The 13,071-nt window shown below is 65.2% G+C and overlaps 1 protein-coding gene across 4 annotated transcripts in view; it reads left to right on the top strand.

Moving 5' to 3' along the window:
- The first annotated feature begins 436 nt into the window (after nt 1–436).
- The window catches only part of NAV1 (neuron navigator 1), a 138,342-nt gene continuing 125,707 nt past the window's right edge, over nt 437–13,071 (top strand). For all 4 annotated transcript variants that reach the window (XM_053912830.2, XM_053912829.2, XM_053912828.2 and 1 more), the window contains exon 1: nt 437–771. The gene's annotated coding sequence lies outside the window, so the exon portion shown is untranslated. The remainder of the gene's footprint in view (nt 772–13,071) is intronic.

Raw genomic sequence — 13,071 nt, 5'->3', positions numbered from 1 at the left:
GCCAGCGGGGCGCCCCCCACGGCCCTTTAAGGAGGGAGGGGGGCCGAGTAAGGAAGTGGGAAGAGGCCGCGCGTTTTACTGAGCACCTACTACTGCCGGCCCTTCGCCGCCCGCGCTCTGCTCAGGCCGAGGCCCCCGCTCAGAGAGGGGCGCGGGGCGCGGGGCGGGGGGCGGGGGGAGGGGGCGGAGCCAGGAGCCGCCGCGAGGCCGGCGGCCCATCTGTCCCCTCGTCCCGGGAGCTGCGCGGCGCAGCCTGAGCGCGCGTGCGGGGCGCCGCGGGTCCCGGCACAGGAAGGGCTCAATTGTGCGCAGGCTTCCGCCCCGCCAGCCCGGGCCCCAGCCCGTCACCGAGCTGCCGCCTTTCCGTGGCCGGGGGGCGGGGCGGGAAGGCGCAAGCGGAAAGGGCCAGGGGATGGCTTCCCAGTGACCAAGTCTGGAGGGACCCGGGCTTCCGCCCCTCGGCGGGTCCAGCTGGCACCGCGCGGGAGGCCGGCGGGGCGGTCCCGCGGTGGAGCGGCTGCGGCGCGCGCCGGGGGCAGCGGGTCACCAGGCCCCGCCCCGGCCCCGGCCCAGGGGACGCACTTTGTGTTGCACGCGCCTCCCTCCGCATTGTGGGCCGGGGCCGGCGGCCGGAGTGCGCGCGCGAGGAGCCCCCGCCCGGAGCCGCCAGGAACTTTCTCAGCGAGGCGAGGACTGGGGCCGGCGCTGCCCGGGATGCGCGACCGTGCGCGGCGGCGGCGCGGACCCCGGGATCCGAACGCACACGCACCGGTGAGTGGCCCGCGCGGGGTCGTCGGGGCCGGGGCCATCGGGCGGGGGTCCGCCGGCAGGTCCTGGGGGCCGGGGCCAGCCCCGGGGAGGTTCGCTCGGTGCCCGAGGAGTCTGCGGGCGGCCCGGGAGAGGCGCCAGAGTCACACGAAGGGGAGCGGCCGCCAGGGAAGCTGGGTTCCGACGTCCGCAGGGGTTGTGCGTCTCATCCAGGAGCTGACTCACCGCAGCAGCCAACTCCGACCCTCTGCGCCTCAGTTCCGCGTCCTGGGGAACACGTGCCGCTTAAAGTGCGCGGAGACCGCGCGGTCGGAGCCGCTCCGCGCTACGTGGTCCCTACCGTGTCGCCTCGCATCCCAGCGGAGCGAGCGGAACCGCGGGGCAGGTGACCTTGGGGGCAGCCAGAAGCTCCCTGGGCGCCAGGGTGCGCGGAGAAGGGGCCCGCGGCGTCTCCCCGAACTGTGCTCCTTGGCGCGCGCCCAGGGAGCGCGTTCCCGGGGGTGACCCGGGAGGAGGAGGAGGGAGAGGTCGGGTGATTGCGGGGGGCCTCACCGAGGGCGCTCCAGGCTCGGGCCCTGCGGTCCCTTCTGTCCTCAGAGCGACAGAAACTGGTCCCAGGATGAAGCATCAGCCAGGTCTGCAGAGCGCAGGCAGAGAGGGCAGGATGCGAGTGGGGGCAGAAGGGGCGCTGTGCAGGGGTGACGTCCACCCGCAGAGAGGGTGCCCCCCCCAGGCCAACACAGGAAAATCGGCTGCTGAGTCAATGGGACTTTGTGAGGCCCGCCGGGGCGCAGCTGGCGCCGGCCTAGGGGAAGCTCAGTCCCGGCCGGCCTGCTGTTCCTCTGGCTTCCTGTTTCAGCCGTTGGGAGGCCGTTGGCTCCTTCAAACCAGAGGCTGAGACGCTGCCGCCTGGCCGCGCTGCAGAGGCCGCGGTGCCTGCCTTTCCTCTCCTGGCGCTGCGCTCCCACTGCATGGGGTCCTCTGCAATTCACTAACGGGGTGGGGGGCAGCTGGACTCACACAAAGGACCCTCCAAGGGGGGCAGAGGTGTCACTCGGAGAGCGAAGATCCAGGTGACTGCAGCCTGCAGGCGGACCAGGGCTTCTACCTGGCTGTGCACTCTGGTTGGGGTGTGTCCTGGGAAGTGATGGGGAAGAGCCTGTTTGCGAGTTGTCTCCACCCCCTTTTCCCCCAGGAAATGTGGTCCCCGGGGCGGGGGGGTAGGGGGGAGGCTTGGTTTGCCTGTAGGTGAGCTAGCTTCCAGCCTGTGGACCTTGCCTGGGACCTCCTGGGGGAGCTGGGAGAGCCTGAACACAGGAACTGCTTCTCCTTCCTCCCTCACCCGGCCCTTCCCAAGTGCACACAGGCCCTTGCTGTCAGCCCCGGATAAAAGCGGGGCCTGCAAGGGAAAATCGTTTGTCCCTCCTTGAAAATCTGTCTCCTCATTTTCCCTTTTTTTTTTTTTTTTTTTAATCAGCGCCACTTCCCTTTTCTGTGAAAGTTCTTTTGAATTCTTAAAGGGTTTGGCCGGAAAAACTAGAATGTCGCAGGCAAAAGGGTGTCTTCCCTCCCACCCTGCTCTGTCCTGGTCCCCTTTACAGAAGGGACAGAGGGGCTCAAAGCCACAGAGCTGGGCCCTGCAGAAGCCGGCCCAGAGCACAGGTCTCCCGGCTCTGGGCTCAGGAGCCCCCGGCAGGGCCCCTCCTAGCTCCCCGGATGCCTGGCCGCCTCTGCTGCCCGAGGCCCCTAGGCTGCAGGCAGGAGAGGCGGAACCAGCTGCAGCTGGGTCTGGGAACGAGAACGGAGCGATGTGGCAATGCTTGGCCAGCACAGCATCCTTCTGGCCCCTCGTCACAAAACAATAACTAAGAACACTTTTAGTTTCTCCTTCAACTTAAACCCCCCCACCGACTTTTCTAGTGCAAACCACCCTCTTTAGTCAGCAGCTCCCCGGGTCTAATCTGTCGCCTCTGCCCCCTAGGGAAGGCTGGCTGACCCAGGCCAGCCCCTCCCCAGCTTCCTGTGGCTCTGGGGACGTGACGTGAGGCAGGGAAGCTGAGACCCAGGCCACGCTGACCCGCGGGGAGAGGTGGCTCCACTTCCACGCCCGCACCGCTGCCTCCCTCCCGTCCATCTGCTCCCCTTATTGTACTATGAGATGTGCTCGGACGCCGGAAAAACCACAGGTCCCAGTGCGTGTGCCTGCGCGGGGACCGTTAATAACAAGATGTTTCCACTTCAGGGGACCCAGACTGCCCTGCTGCCCAGTCCTCAGAAGCTCTGGAAGCTTCCTGGACGCGGCTGCGGTCTCATTTTCTTCTCCGAGGGCTTGTGGCTGGTGCAGAGAAACGCAGCTGGTCCGCGTGTGTGGGTCTGTTCTCTGGGTCGTTGCTGAGTTTGAGTTCTGTTTCTCGTTTTTCTGTGTGCATGGATTCTTTGAGATTTTCTGTCCACATGATCGTGTCAACCGTGAGTAGAGAGAGTTTTTTTTCTTTTATCTCTTTTCCAATTCGAATGCCTTTTACTTCTTTCTCTCGCCTCCTGCCTTGCCGTGGCTGGACCTTGCAGCACGGTGGGCGGCGGCGGCGGCCAGCGTGGGCCTCCTCGTCTCGTTCCGGATTGGGTGGGAGCTGATGTCCATCTCTCCCCGTGACGGGATGTTTGTCGTGGGTTTGCCGTAGAGGCCCTTTATCAAGCTGAGGAAATCCCCTTCCCCTCCCAGTTTTCTTGGCGTTTTTATCGCGAAAGGGTGTCGGAGTTTGTGAAACGACTCCTTTTTCTGAGTCAGCTGAGGCAGTCGGCCGTGGGCTTGGGTGTATCACGTTGCTTTGCTGGGTTGCAGAGCCTAATCGTCCCGTGATGAATCCCTTATGAAAGCTTTTTTTTAATCTGCCAAGTTTCTGAAGACAATGTAACGACGTGCTGACATTCTGCCGTCGGGCAGACGGGTGGAGGCTTCTTACATGTTTGTTAGGGTCAGTGTCCTTTGAGCACTTGAAAGTGTTTGTTGTGGTGAACCGCGCGGCACCACGCGTGAGGGTGCAGGCCAGCGGCACACGCATTCACGCTGCCACGCGCCCCGGTCTCCTCCATCTCCAGGACGCTTCCCAGACGCCCAGCGTCGGAGGGTCACTTTCCAAACCAAAGCCTGGTACCCGCTACATGCTGACTGCCCGCCCCCACTCTCCCCGCCCCTGGCCATCACCATCCTACTCGGCTCTGTGCGAATTTGCAGAAACTTGGTAGAAAAGTCAGGTCTCTGAGGCGCGGATGGCGGGAGGAGCGTGCTGGGGGTGTTCCGAGTGGGGGCTTCTCAACAGCCGCCCACGAGGGGGCCCCAAGGCATCTGGCCCAGATGCAGCGAGGAGCGTGCCTGCACCGGCCCCTCTACACCATGCCACCGGGCTCCCCGAGCTGGGACGCCTCTGTCCCTGGGGAAATCCCCTCAGCTTGTAGCTGGACAGCACTCTTTCAGAATCTCCCTGGTGTTCATCTGTCGCGGTGTGGCTTCCCCATCGGTGAACTCCACCACCGCAGAGTGGGCTTCCCCAAAATGCACCCCAAACGAAGTGGGTCGTTCGGGACAAACCGCGCACAGTAGACAGGGCTGCCTTCTGCAGGGACTCTGGGCGGCTGGACCCGGCTCCTTGGCTCCGCGGGCCTGTCCCTCTTTCCTTGGGTCTCACTGGACAGGTGCTGGGAAGGCAGGTGATGCAACAGGAAGAATCTGGACCTTAAGATGAGCCAGACCTGGGTCGAGGTTCAACTCTTGACTTCGCTCACGAAGTGCTGAGCACCCAGGGGTGTTCAGCCAACGTCAGCGATGTGTTCCTCTTCCTCATGTGGGCGCTGCGGGCCCCTCGGAGGTCCCAGGCAAAGCGGAGCAGAATGGCTCACTGCTGCAGTCAGGTTTCCCCTCTTGTGGATCTAACTCCTTTCTCCCTCACTCCTCCCTCCCCTGGCACAGCCACCCCAGCGACGTGGCCAGTTTGGGAAGCACAGAGCGGTGGCATGAAGTGGGTGGGACAGGTCTCTCACCCTCCTCCTTACACGACCCCCCCCACCACCACCAGCCCCTGCTTTGTCTTCAGGACGAAACCCAGCCTCATCCGGAGCTCCCGGCTGCATCAGCCACACCTGTCACCTGCTGCCAGCGGGGCGGGCCTGGGGGACCTGGGGACGTGGAGACGGGAAGAAAGCAGAGTCGGGCTGCCTCTCGGGCCTCGCCCTGCTGGCTCGCTGTGTCCCTGCGTCACCTGAGTCTTTGTGGACATCAGGTGTGGCGTGGAACACGGCCTCACCGGTGACGGTGGAAGCCGGCTCCCGGCATGCAGGGTGCAGGCGCTTAGCGGACCCAGAGGAGCGCCGGGCTGGGACCATGCTGAGGCGCCAGCTGCCCGCCTTCCTCTTTACAAAGTGGGGGGGGGGGCAGCTGCTGACGACCCAGCTCTCTGTGCCCCCCGCCCCTCCCACCCCTGCCTGTTCGGCCTGTCACCCCCAAACCTGCACGTTCCTGGTCACCTCCTGGGCAGGCCAGCTGGACCAGGGGCTTTAGGACGAAGTCAGCCCAGCTGGGGAGCCACCCGACCATCAGGGGCTTCCTGGCATGAAAGCTCTTTTCCCCCAGAAGGTTCTGTTCGGACAAATGTGCAATCGGCAGAGAAGGTGAGGGACTCAGGGACTTTCACTTCTCGCTACTGATACAGCCATCGGTGTCTCTCTGCCCACACGTGTAGGTGTGAGGACACTTTCCTGCCCCCTTGGAGACCAGCCTGCTGGCATCGTGGCCCCCAACCCCTAACTGCTTCCTGTGCGCGGCGGGAACGAGGACGTTCTGACCTCGGTGCCCCGGACGTCACACCAGCACCCTGGCTCTGGCAGAGTGATTTCACACCTGGGCTCACGCAGATTTCCCGGGTGTCCTCCGAGCTTGCCCCTTCAACAAGCTCTGCCATGTGCGTGGGGCCTGGGGCAGCTTTCTCTCCCAGAGAGAGGAAGAGGTCCCGTCCCCGCCCCTGCCCTCCCCTCCCCCGTGGTGCCGCCCTGAGTGCAGAGCACCTGGGTCTCGGCTGCGTCCGTTCGCCTTGCCGGCCACAGTGCTGGGGAGAACCTGCTGTTCGGACAGTTCTCTCTGCCGCCCCAAACTCCGCGCCAGGCCCCCCCCTCCCAGGCTGCGTGTCGGGGACAAAGTATGGGCCACAAGACCTGAGCCTCCTACCTGCCGTCTGCATCCTCAGGGTCTGCCCTGGTCTCCGAGGCCTTGGGACCTTGGACCGGATGGGTGGCGGGGAGATGCTCCCTCAGGCTGGGGCTCAGTGGTGCTTAGGGTCAGGACGACGTAAGTGACATTTACTGGTGACTGCCGTGCGGCCAGCTGTGGGCGGCAGGGCCTGTGCGGACTGCGTGGAATGGGAGCAAAGTGCATCGGCCGGGAGATGGGAGGAAGGGGGTGGGGGGGATGCTGCTCTGTTGTTCCGTGCAGGGAGCTGGGTGTCTGGGGCCAGAAACCGAACTCAGGGTTAAAGGTGCAGAGTCACCAGCAGAAGGGGCTGAAACCGAGCGGTGGGAAGGAGAGCGTGGGGTTCAGCAGGGACCGGCCCCTGTTTCCAGCCACGCGGTGGGGGAACGGCAGGTCCGGGGGTTACCTGGGGCGACTTGCTGGCCAGCAGCACCAGGGCCGTTTGGGCAGCACACAGGGTCAGGGCAGGGTGCGGGGGACGGGGGGCGGGGGCTGCGGCTGGTTTTCAGAAGGTCCCCGTGCAGTTTGATGGTGACAACTGTCTCAGGGGTGTGGAAGGCTGGCTTCCACGGCAGGTGACCGGGCAGCTCAGTGCAGGAGGGGCGGGACCGGGGCCTGGCCGGGCAGCTTCTCTGAGGAGCTGAGCCCCAGCGGGGAGGCCATCCTAGGACCTCAGTGCCCCCCCACCCCCGCCCACCCGGCATGCTTGCCTGAGGGAGCCCAGGACACAGCCCCCTGGAACAAGACCCCCTCACTCCATACCCCACACCCCACAGGAAGTGGTAATGTCGTTGTTGTAACAATTTTTAAAGATTTTTATACTTTTGCCCTGGCTGGCATGGCTCAGAGGATTGAGCACCGGCCTGCGAACCCAAGGGTCGCCGGTTCGATTCCCAGTCAGGGCACATGCCTGGGTTGTGGGCCAGGTCCCCAGTAGGGGGTGTGTGAGAGGCAACCACACATTGATGTTTGTCTCCCTCTCTTTCTCCCTCCCTTCCCCTCTCTCTGAAAATAAATGAATAGAATCTTTAAAAAAGGATGAAAGCTTCTTGAAAGCACATCCCCAGTGTTATCACTCGGGCTAGCATTGCCCACGCAAGCACAGGTGCGGGTGTGGTCTTCCTAGTCCTGCTTCTCGCTTCCTCCTCCGAGTGGGCGATCCCGGCCGAGCGTGAGCCGAGGCCTGGCTTAGGCGGCCTTTGCCACTGTTCTGGGCGTAATAAGCTGCCCCCTCCCTCCCCGCTGACAGGTCTCCCGAGACACCCCCGCCCCTCCCTGCTCCTCCCCGCCCCTGTCCGCACAGTACATCACCATGAAGACCTGACCGTTGAGGCTTCGTCCCACCTCCGATCACCTCCCCCACCGACGCCCAGGCTGCCACAGCCGAAAGAAATCAGAGGCCACTACAGAGGCCTGGAAAGTGACCGCAGGGCCGGGGTGGCTGTGGGCGGCGGGCGGGAAGGCCACTGCTGGACTGGCCACAGAGACAGTGACATTCCTGCAGCCACATCCCTCGCAGACAAAGGCCGCTGTGTTTGGGAAGCGGCCGGGCCAGGCCAGATGCCAGCGGGGGTGGGGGGTCTGGTAGGCAGATAGGGTCTGGGTGAGGCTCCTGGGGGCAGAGATGGGCCTGCAGGCCACACCCAGCTGGACGTGGCCCTGGAAATGGCCCAGCGGGGGTCCTGCATGTGGTCGGAGTCATGGATTGGGGGGGGGTAAGGGAGGGGCTTGTCCTTGAGCTGAGGGACAGGCAGGAATGAATGTCTGTCCCTTTCTCTTACACCCTGAACCTCCATGGCTTGCCCACTGGCACCTCCGTGCCCCTGGGCTTGGAATCAGTCTGGCCTGGGCCCCTGCAATGCCCCAGCTTCGGTTTCCTCACCTGTAAAACGGGGACAGTGGTGCCCACCCTGCAGAGGTGCGAGGTTGTCCAGGAGGGTGTCACAGCGTGTGGCACAGAGCTGATGTCAGCTGCCCCCCTCACCCTGCGCCGGGAGCCCCATGGCTCGCTGCACGTGGTCCTTTGAGACCACACGCGGGCTTGGCCGAGTGACCGGCACAGCCGGGGTTGTCATGGACATTCAGCCCCCAGCCCTGCGGGCCACACTTCGCGGTGGGTTTTCCCCGGACAGCTGTTTGAAGTGTGGCCCTGTCTGAGGGTCAGACGGGGGAGACGCATGGTCCCTGGGGCCCCCCTAGCTCTAGCTGCACGCCCCTTGGGGGGTGAGAGGGGACGGATTGCTGGGTTGTGTTTGGCGAAGCTGCTCATTATCTGGCCCGGCTGGTTCCAGGGCAGTATAAATAGCCCCGCTTCAGAGGAGGGGCCGCAGATGTGACCCAGGCAGAACGCACGGGGAGGTGGGAGATTTGAAACGAACTCAGCCCAGTGAGCCAAAATGCAGGCTGGGGCCGGCTCCACGGCAGGAGGTCCCCCCCACCCCCCCCGGACAGTTCCGCCTGGACACCTGGCTTCTCCGCCAGGAGGAGCCGTGCTCAGCGGCCCGTGGGCCCCAGCTGCCTGCTCCATTTGCTATCGTCTGCCTCCGAGCAGGGACGGGGCAGCTGCCTGGACCCAGCCAGGGCCCAAGCACAGGCGGAGCGAGACCCCCAGGGGAGAGGGACGGGCGGAAGGTTAAGTCCCTTGCCTGTGCATCTGCAGAGGGCGGGGTGGGGGGGGGGACCGGGGAGGGGGGGCGTGTTCTTCTGTATTTGGATTGAAGTATGATTTACAAACACCCCAGTGTAACCCGCACCCCAGTCCCTGTGGAGAACACCCCCCCCTGCCCCGTGTCCTCCTGTCCTTCCATCAGTCGCCTCCCCCCGCACCCGAGCGAGCGCTGTGCCTGCTCTGGGACGTCAGGCACACGGACTCAGGCCGTGCACCCCGAGGTGCGCCTGGCTCCTGCAGCTGGCACTGAGGCTCCTCGTGCTGAGCAAGCTGCCGCGTCCCTTTCCCTCTGGGTCGGCACCTGCCTCTGTCCGCGTGGCCCTTCGCTCCACGAGCCACGCTGCCCCGCGTCCACGGGGAGTCTGCGGGATTGTGAGAGGTAAGAGGAGCCCGCCGTCCGCCGTCCACAGCATCGCCTTCTTTGTTCCCAGACCACTGCCCGCGTCCGGGGCGGCTTGTGAAAGGCCATGGTCACTCTTCTGTCCCTCGTGGACGGGGACCCACCTTCCCCTTGGAGGCTCCTCACCTGTCAGGCAGGTATAACCAGGCGCCAGTTTGCTAGAACAGCCCCAGCACGGCCAGGGGCTGACACTGCGGAAGTGGACGGTCAGTTCTGGGAGCTGCAGTCCGAGGCCAAGGGGTAGGCAAGGCTGCGCCCCCTCTGAGAGCTGCAGGGGACATCCCAGTGTCTCCAGCTCCTGGTGTGGCTGGTGACCCTCACCTCCTCCCCCTCTGTGCCTCTCTGGGTCCCGAGTTCCCTCTTCCTGATTGTGAGGCCAACCCGACTCCACTGTGACCACACCTTCACTAATTCCTGGTGGCCCTGTTTCCGAACAAGGCCACATTCTGAGATGAGGAGGGTTAGGACGTCGGCTACCTTTTTTGGTGACTCAGTTCGATCCATGACATGCCACGTGCCTCGCGGGACCGACTGATGAAGCCCACGAAGCCCGTTATAACTGGGGTGCGTTAGGTGTGTCTCGGGGCCGACTTTGGCTTGGGGAACTGACTTCATCTTCACGTGTGGCCTTTGCACACTCCCCCTCTCGGAGTCTCCACTTCCTCATCCAATCTGGTGTCGAAGTCCTTCTCCCCAACTCAGTCCTGTGCGTGTGGCTCCGAGGTTTGGAGCTTTGAGGCCCTGGAGCGCTGGGGTCCCTGGCAACAGTGGGGGTGGCAGGGGAACCCGCGAGTAGTTTCCTACCCCTCATCTAGGCGCCCAGCGTCCTTCCGCTGGTGGCTGGGACCCCTGCAGGCCCTGAGGGTCTTCTCCGGGCACCCCATCGACCTGCCCGCAGGGAGGCCCCGGAGGAGAAGTCGATGGAAACAGCTCACGAGTCGAAGGCCCCCTTCCTGTTCAGGAAGCTCTGCGGCCTAACCGGCAGGAAAAAGGTGTTTCCGAGAGAGAGAGGGGCCAAGAAAAGGAGAGGACAAGCGGGGGCAGGGGAGGGCAGCTGGGGGAGGGGCAGTTGGCAGGGCTCTGCCAGGGTCGCCCCTTCCAGAACGCGTGAGAACAGCCTGGGAGAAGGGGCCTGGAGGGGTCTGGGCAGGGAGACGGGACTTCAGGTCCAGAGAGGACTCTGGGGGCACGTTCTGATGGGGCGTGGGCACCCGGACATAGGCCCTCCACCGTGGCTTCCCGCCAGCTGTAGCCTCAGCCCCTGGGCGGTGGCGCTGGGGGCCCCAGAGAAGCAGAGCGGGGAGCAGGGTCTTGAGGTGCCAGGGGAGCCGTGGACCAGATGAGGCCAGGGCTGCGTGATCGCGGAGAGGGAGCGGCCCCCGGGTGGGTCCGTTAGAGCCGTCAGGCACGGGTGGCTCTGTCCCTGCACCGCTCTGAGGACTGAGGACGGGGACCGGGGGCGGCCAGTGGTGCCTGATAAAGGCAGGAGGCGGGATTCTGGGAAAGGGAGCGGGGCCGGACCCCTTTGTCTGCGCGTCCTGCGCTTCCCGTTGTCGCCACCAGAGGGTGCACGTGCCCCGCAGAAGCCGGCGGTCCCCACCCTCCTGGGCGCGGGCGGCCAGCAGGGGCAGCAGCGAGCAGGGTCGGCGGCGGGGCGGCCTGGGGCAGAGCTGGATCGCGGTCCTCCGCTCCGCGTCTGCCTCCGGTTTGCCGGCTGCATCAAAAACTCCCTCATTCTCGCTTTTGGGTGCGTCTCCCACTAACCGCCGCCCTCCCAGCCCCAAATCAGCGTTCCTGCCCTCGTCCCTTAGGCCTCCCCTTTCGGGACGCGGAGCCCACTTGGGGTCTTGGGCGACAGGCTCCGGCGCTCGTGGCAACAGCAAAAGGTCCGAGGGTTTCCAGGCTGGCTGCTGCTTCCCGAATCTTTTCCCCTTTGGGTGATGGGGCCCTGAGCCGGATCAGCCCTTCCTCCCCCATCAGGCAGGACAGCTTGCCCAGGGCCGACGGGCTGAGTGTCCCCAAACCACAGCCGGGCTGGCCTTGGCCTTGCTGGCCAGCGGCCCTGCCCTGGGTGGTCTGGGGTGCCGAGGGGCCGACACCCCAGAGTGAGGCTGAGGAGTGTTAACTGGAGCTGGCCTGGTTCCTCGCCCTTTGGGGGCCCCGAGAGGCGGGGACCTCGTGAAGCCTTGCCTCCTGTCCCCTCAGGGCCCAAGTCACAGTTTCCATGGACAGAAGCCAAGCTCTCAAGGATCTGGAGCTCCTGCCGCGTGGCAGCTGTCCGCCTCCCTCTCCGCGGAGTGCTTTCAGGGGACAGAGGAGCCAGCCACAAGAGCTTTGGGACATGTCCCCTGTGCCCCGAGGCCCCTCAGGTTCCGGCGCAATGACAGGGTGGCTCCTGTCCAGGCCAGTGGTGGATGTCACAGAGCAGACAGCTCAGCATTTCTAGGGTGTGCCCCCTCCCCTCCGACTCCCACCCCAGGCTGTCCTGGGGCTCCTGGTCACTCCCCTTCCCACAGTCCTGGGCTTCATGGGGGACTGGCTGGTGGCCAGACTGGGCTGCGGCCTCGTTGCTCTAGGACCCCAGAGTCCCGGCTGGACCAGAGCCTCCTGGTGGGCGGCTCCCAAGGTTTTCGGGCTCCGCCGGGACTCTGGCTGTTTTAAAGGGATGGCGCTGGCAGCCCCGCTGGTTGCCAGGGCAGCAGGGCGTGTCGGCCAATGAGATTGTCTGAAAGCAGGGATGCACAGCGGTGTGCCAGGTTTGCCTCGGAGTCCGTCTTCCCTGCCGCTGGACACAACCCCTCAGGCCGGGGCTGTCCCCTGTGGGGCTGCAGGCCCGTAGGGTTTGGCCTGTCCCCTCGTTGGGACTCACTGGGGGGGGCAGGGCTGTGTCCCCAGCTCATTGTGGCGCCGATGAGGTCAGCGCCAACACCCGTCACCGGGAGCTCCCACGTCCCAGCTCGCAGGCAGTAAGCAGGGCTGCAGAGCCTGGTCTTCACAGCTGGAATGGAGGCCCCAGGGGTCCGCAGGTCAGGTTTGAGGACCGCTGATGGGCCGAGGAGGGTAGGTGACAGATGCCCCATGCTCTGAAGTCCAAGTGTGCCCCGGCTGTGGCGCTGGGGGCCCTTGTCAGCAGAGGTGCCTCTGGAGGGGGCCAGTGGAGGGGCAAGTGTGGGAAGTCCTGAAGGCCCCGACCCCAGTCTCTGCGACTCACCCCCATTGCGACAGCCCTGGGCAGTGGGGCCGCACAGGTTGGTGGGCTTGGCCTGGCTGGGCTTTTGTCCCCACCCCAGCCACAGCTGCCTGTCATCAGGGAAGGTCGGCGGGGGTCCTGGGGGCCTGACCCCTCTGGGAATTGCACAGTTCCAGGCGTGCCCACCTCCCCCACCCCCGGGTGCAGCCGCACACGCTGAGCTCCGCAGGCCACCCTGTCTGTGTGAGCTCGGGGACTGCGGGCTGCCTTGCTCTCCTGGGCGGTGGGGATGCGGCCCGGCCCATGCTCGCCCAGGGGCAGCGGTCCTGAGGCCACGAGGGGGCACGGAGGCTCAGCCGGCGGCTCTGTGGGGGACCCTCACTCTGCCACCAAGCAGCCACACTCACGGGTGCCACGCGCTTCACCGTTGTTTTTACAACAGAGCCCCTGAGACCCGGGTGTCCGAGGGTCATACCTCTCCCCCGCCTCTTGGGGTAAACCGAGGCCCACACAGTTGGAGGCAGGACCCCAGGCCACAGGATGAGGTCTGGTGGCTTTCGACTGTGGGTGCCAGACCCTCCTCCAGCCGCCGGTTCACTGAACAGAACCCCAAAGCCCCTCGGCCCCTCAAGACTCAACTCTACAAAGCGCGCTCACAGCCACCCTCGCCTGTCTGGTCCCTTCTTTCCCATCCCAGCTGTGCCTCCAGCCCCGCACCCCCTGGGCTCCGGCCCTCGCCTGCCCCGCCGCCCCACCCTGCCCTGCCAGCACACACAGGGAGGGACGGATAGACAGCACCTCTCGGG

The sequence above is a fragment of the Desmodus rotundus genome, chromosome 10 (genome assembly GCF_022682495.2).
Source record: "Desmodus rotundus isolate HL8 chromosome 10, HLdesRot8A.1, whole genome shotgun sequence".
Classification (NCBI taxonomy): domain Eukaryota; kingdom Metazoa; phylum Chordata; class Mammalia; order Chiroptera; family Phyllostomidae; genus Desmodus; species Desmodus rotundus.
This window is presented reverse-complemented; position numbering and strand designations above follow the sequence as displayed.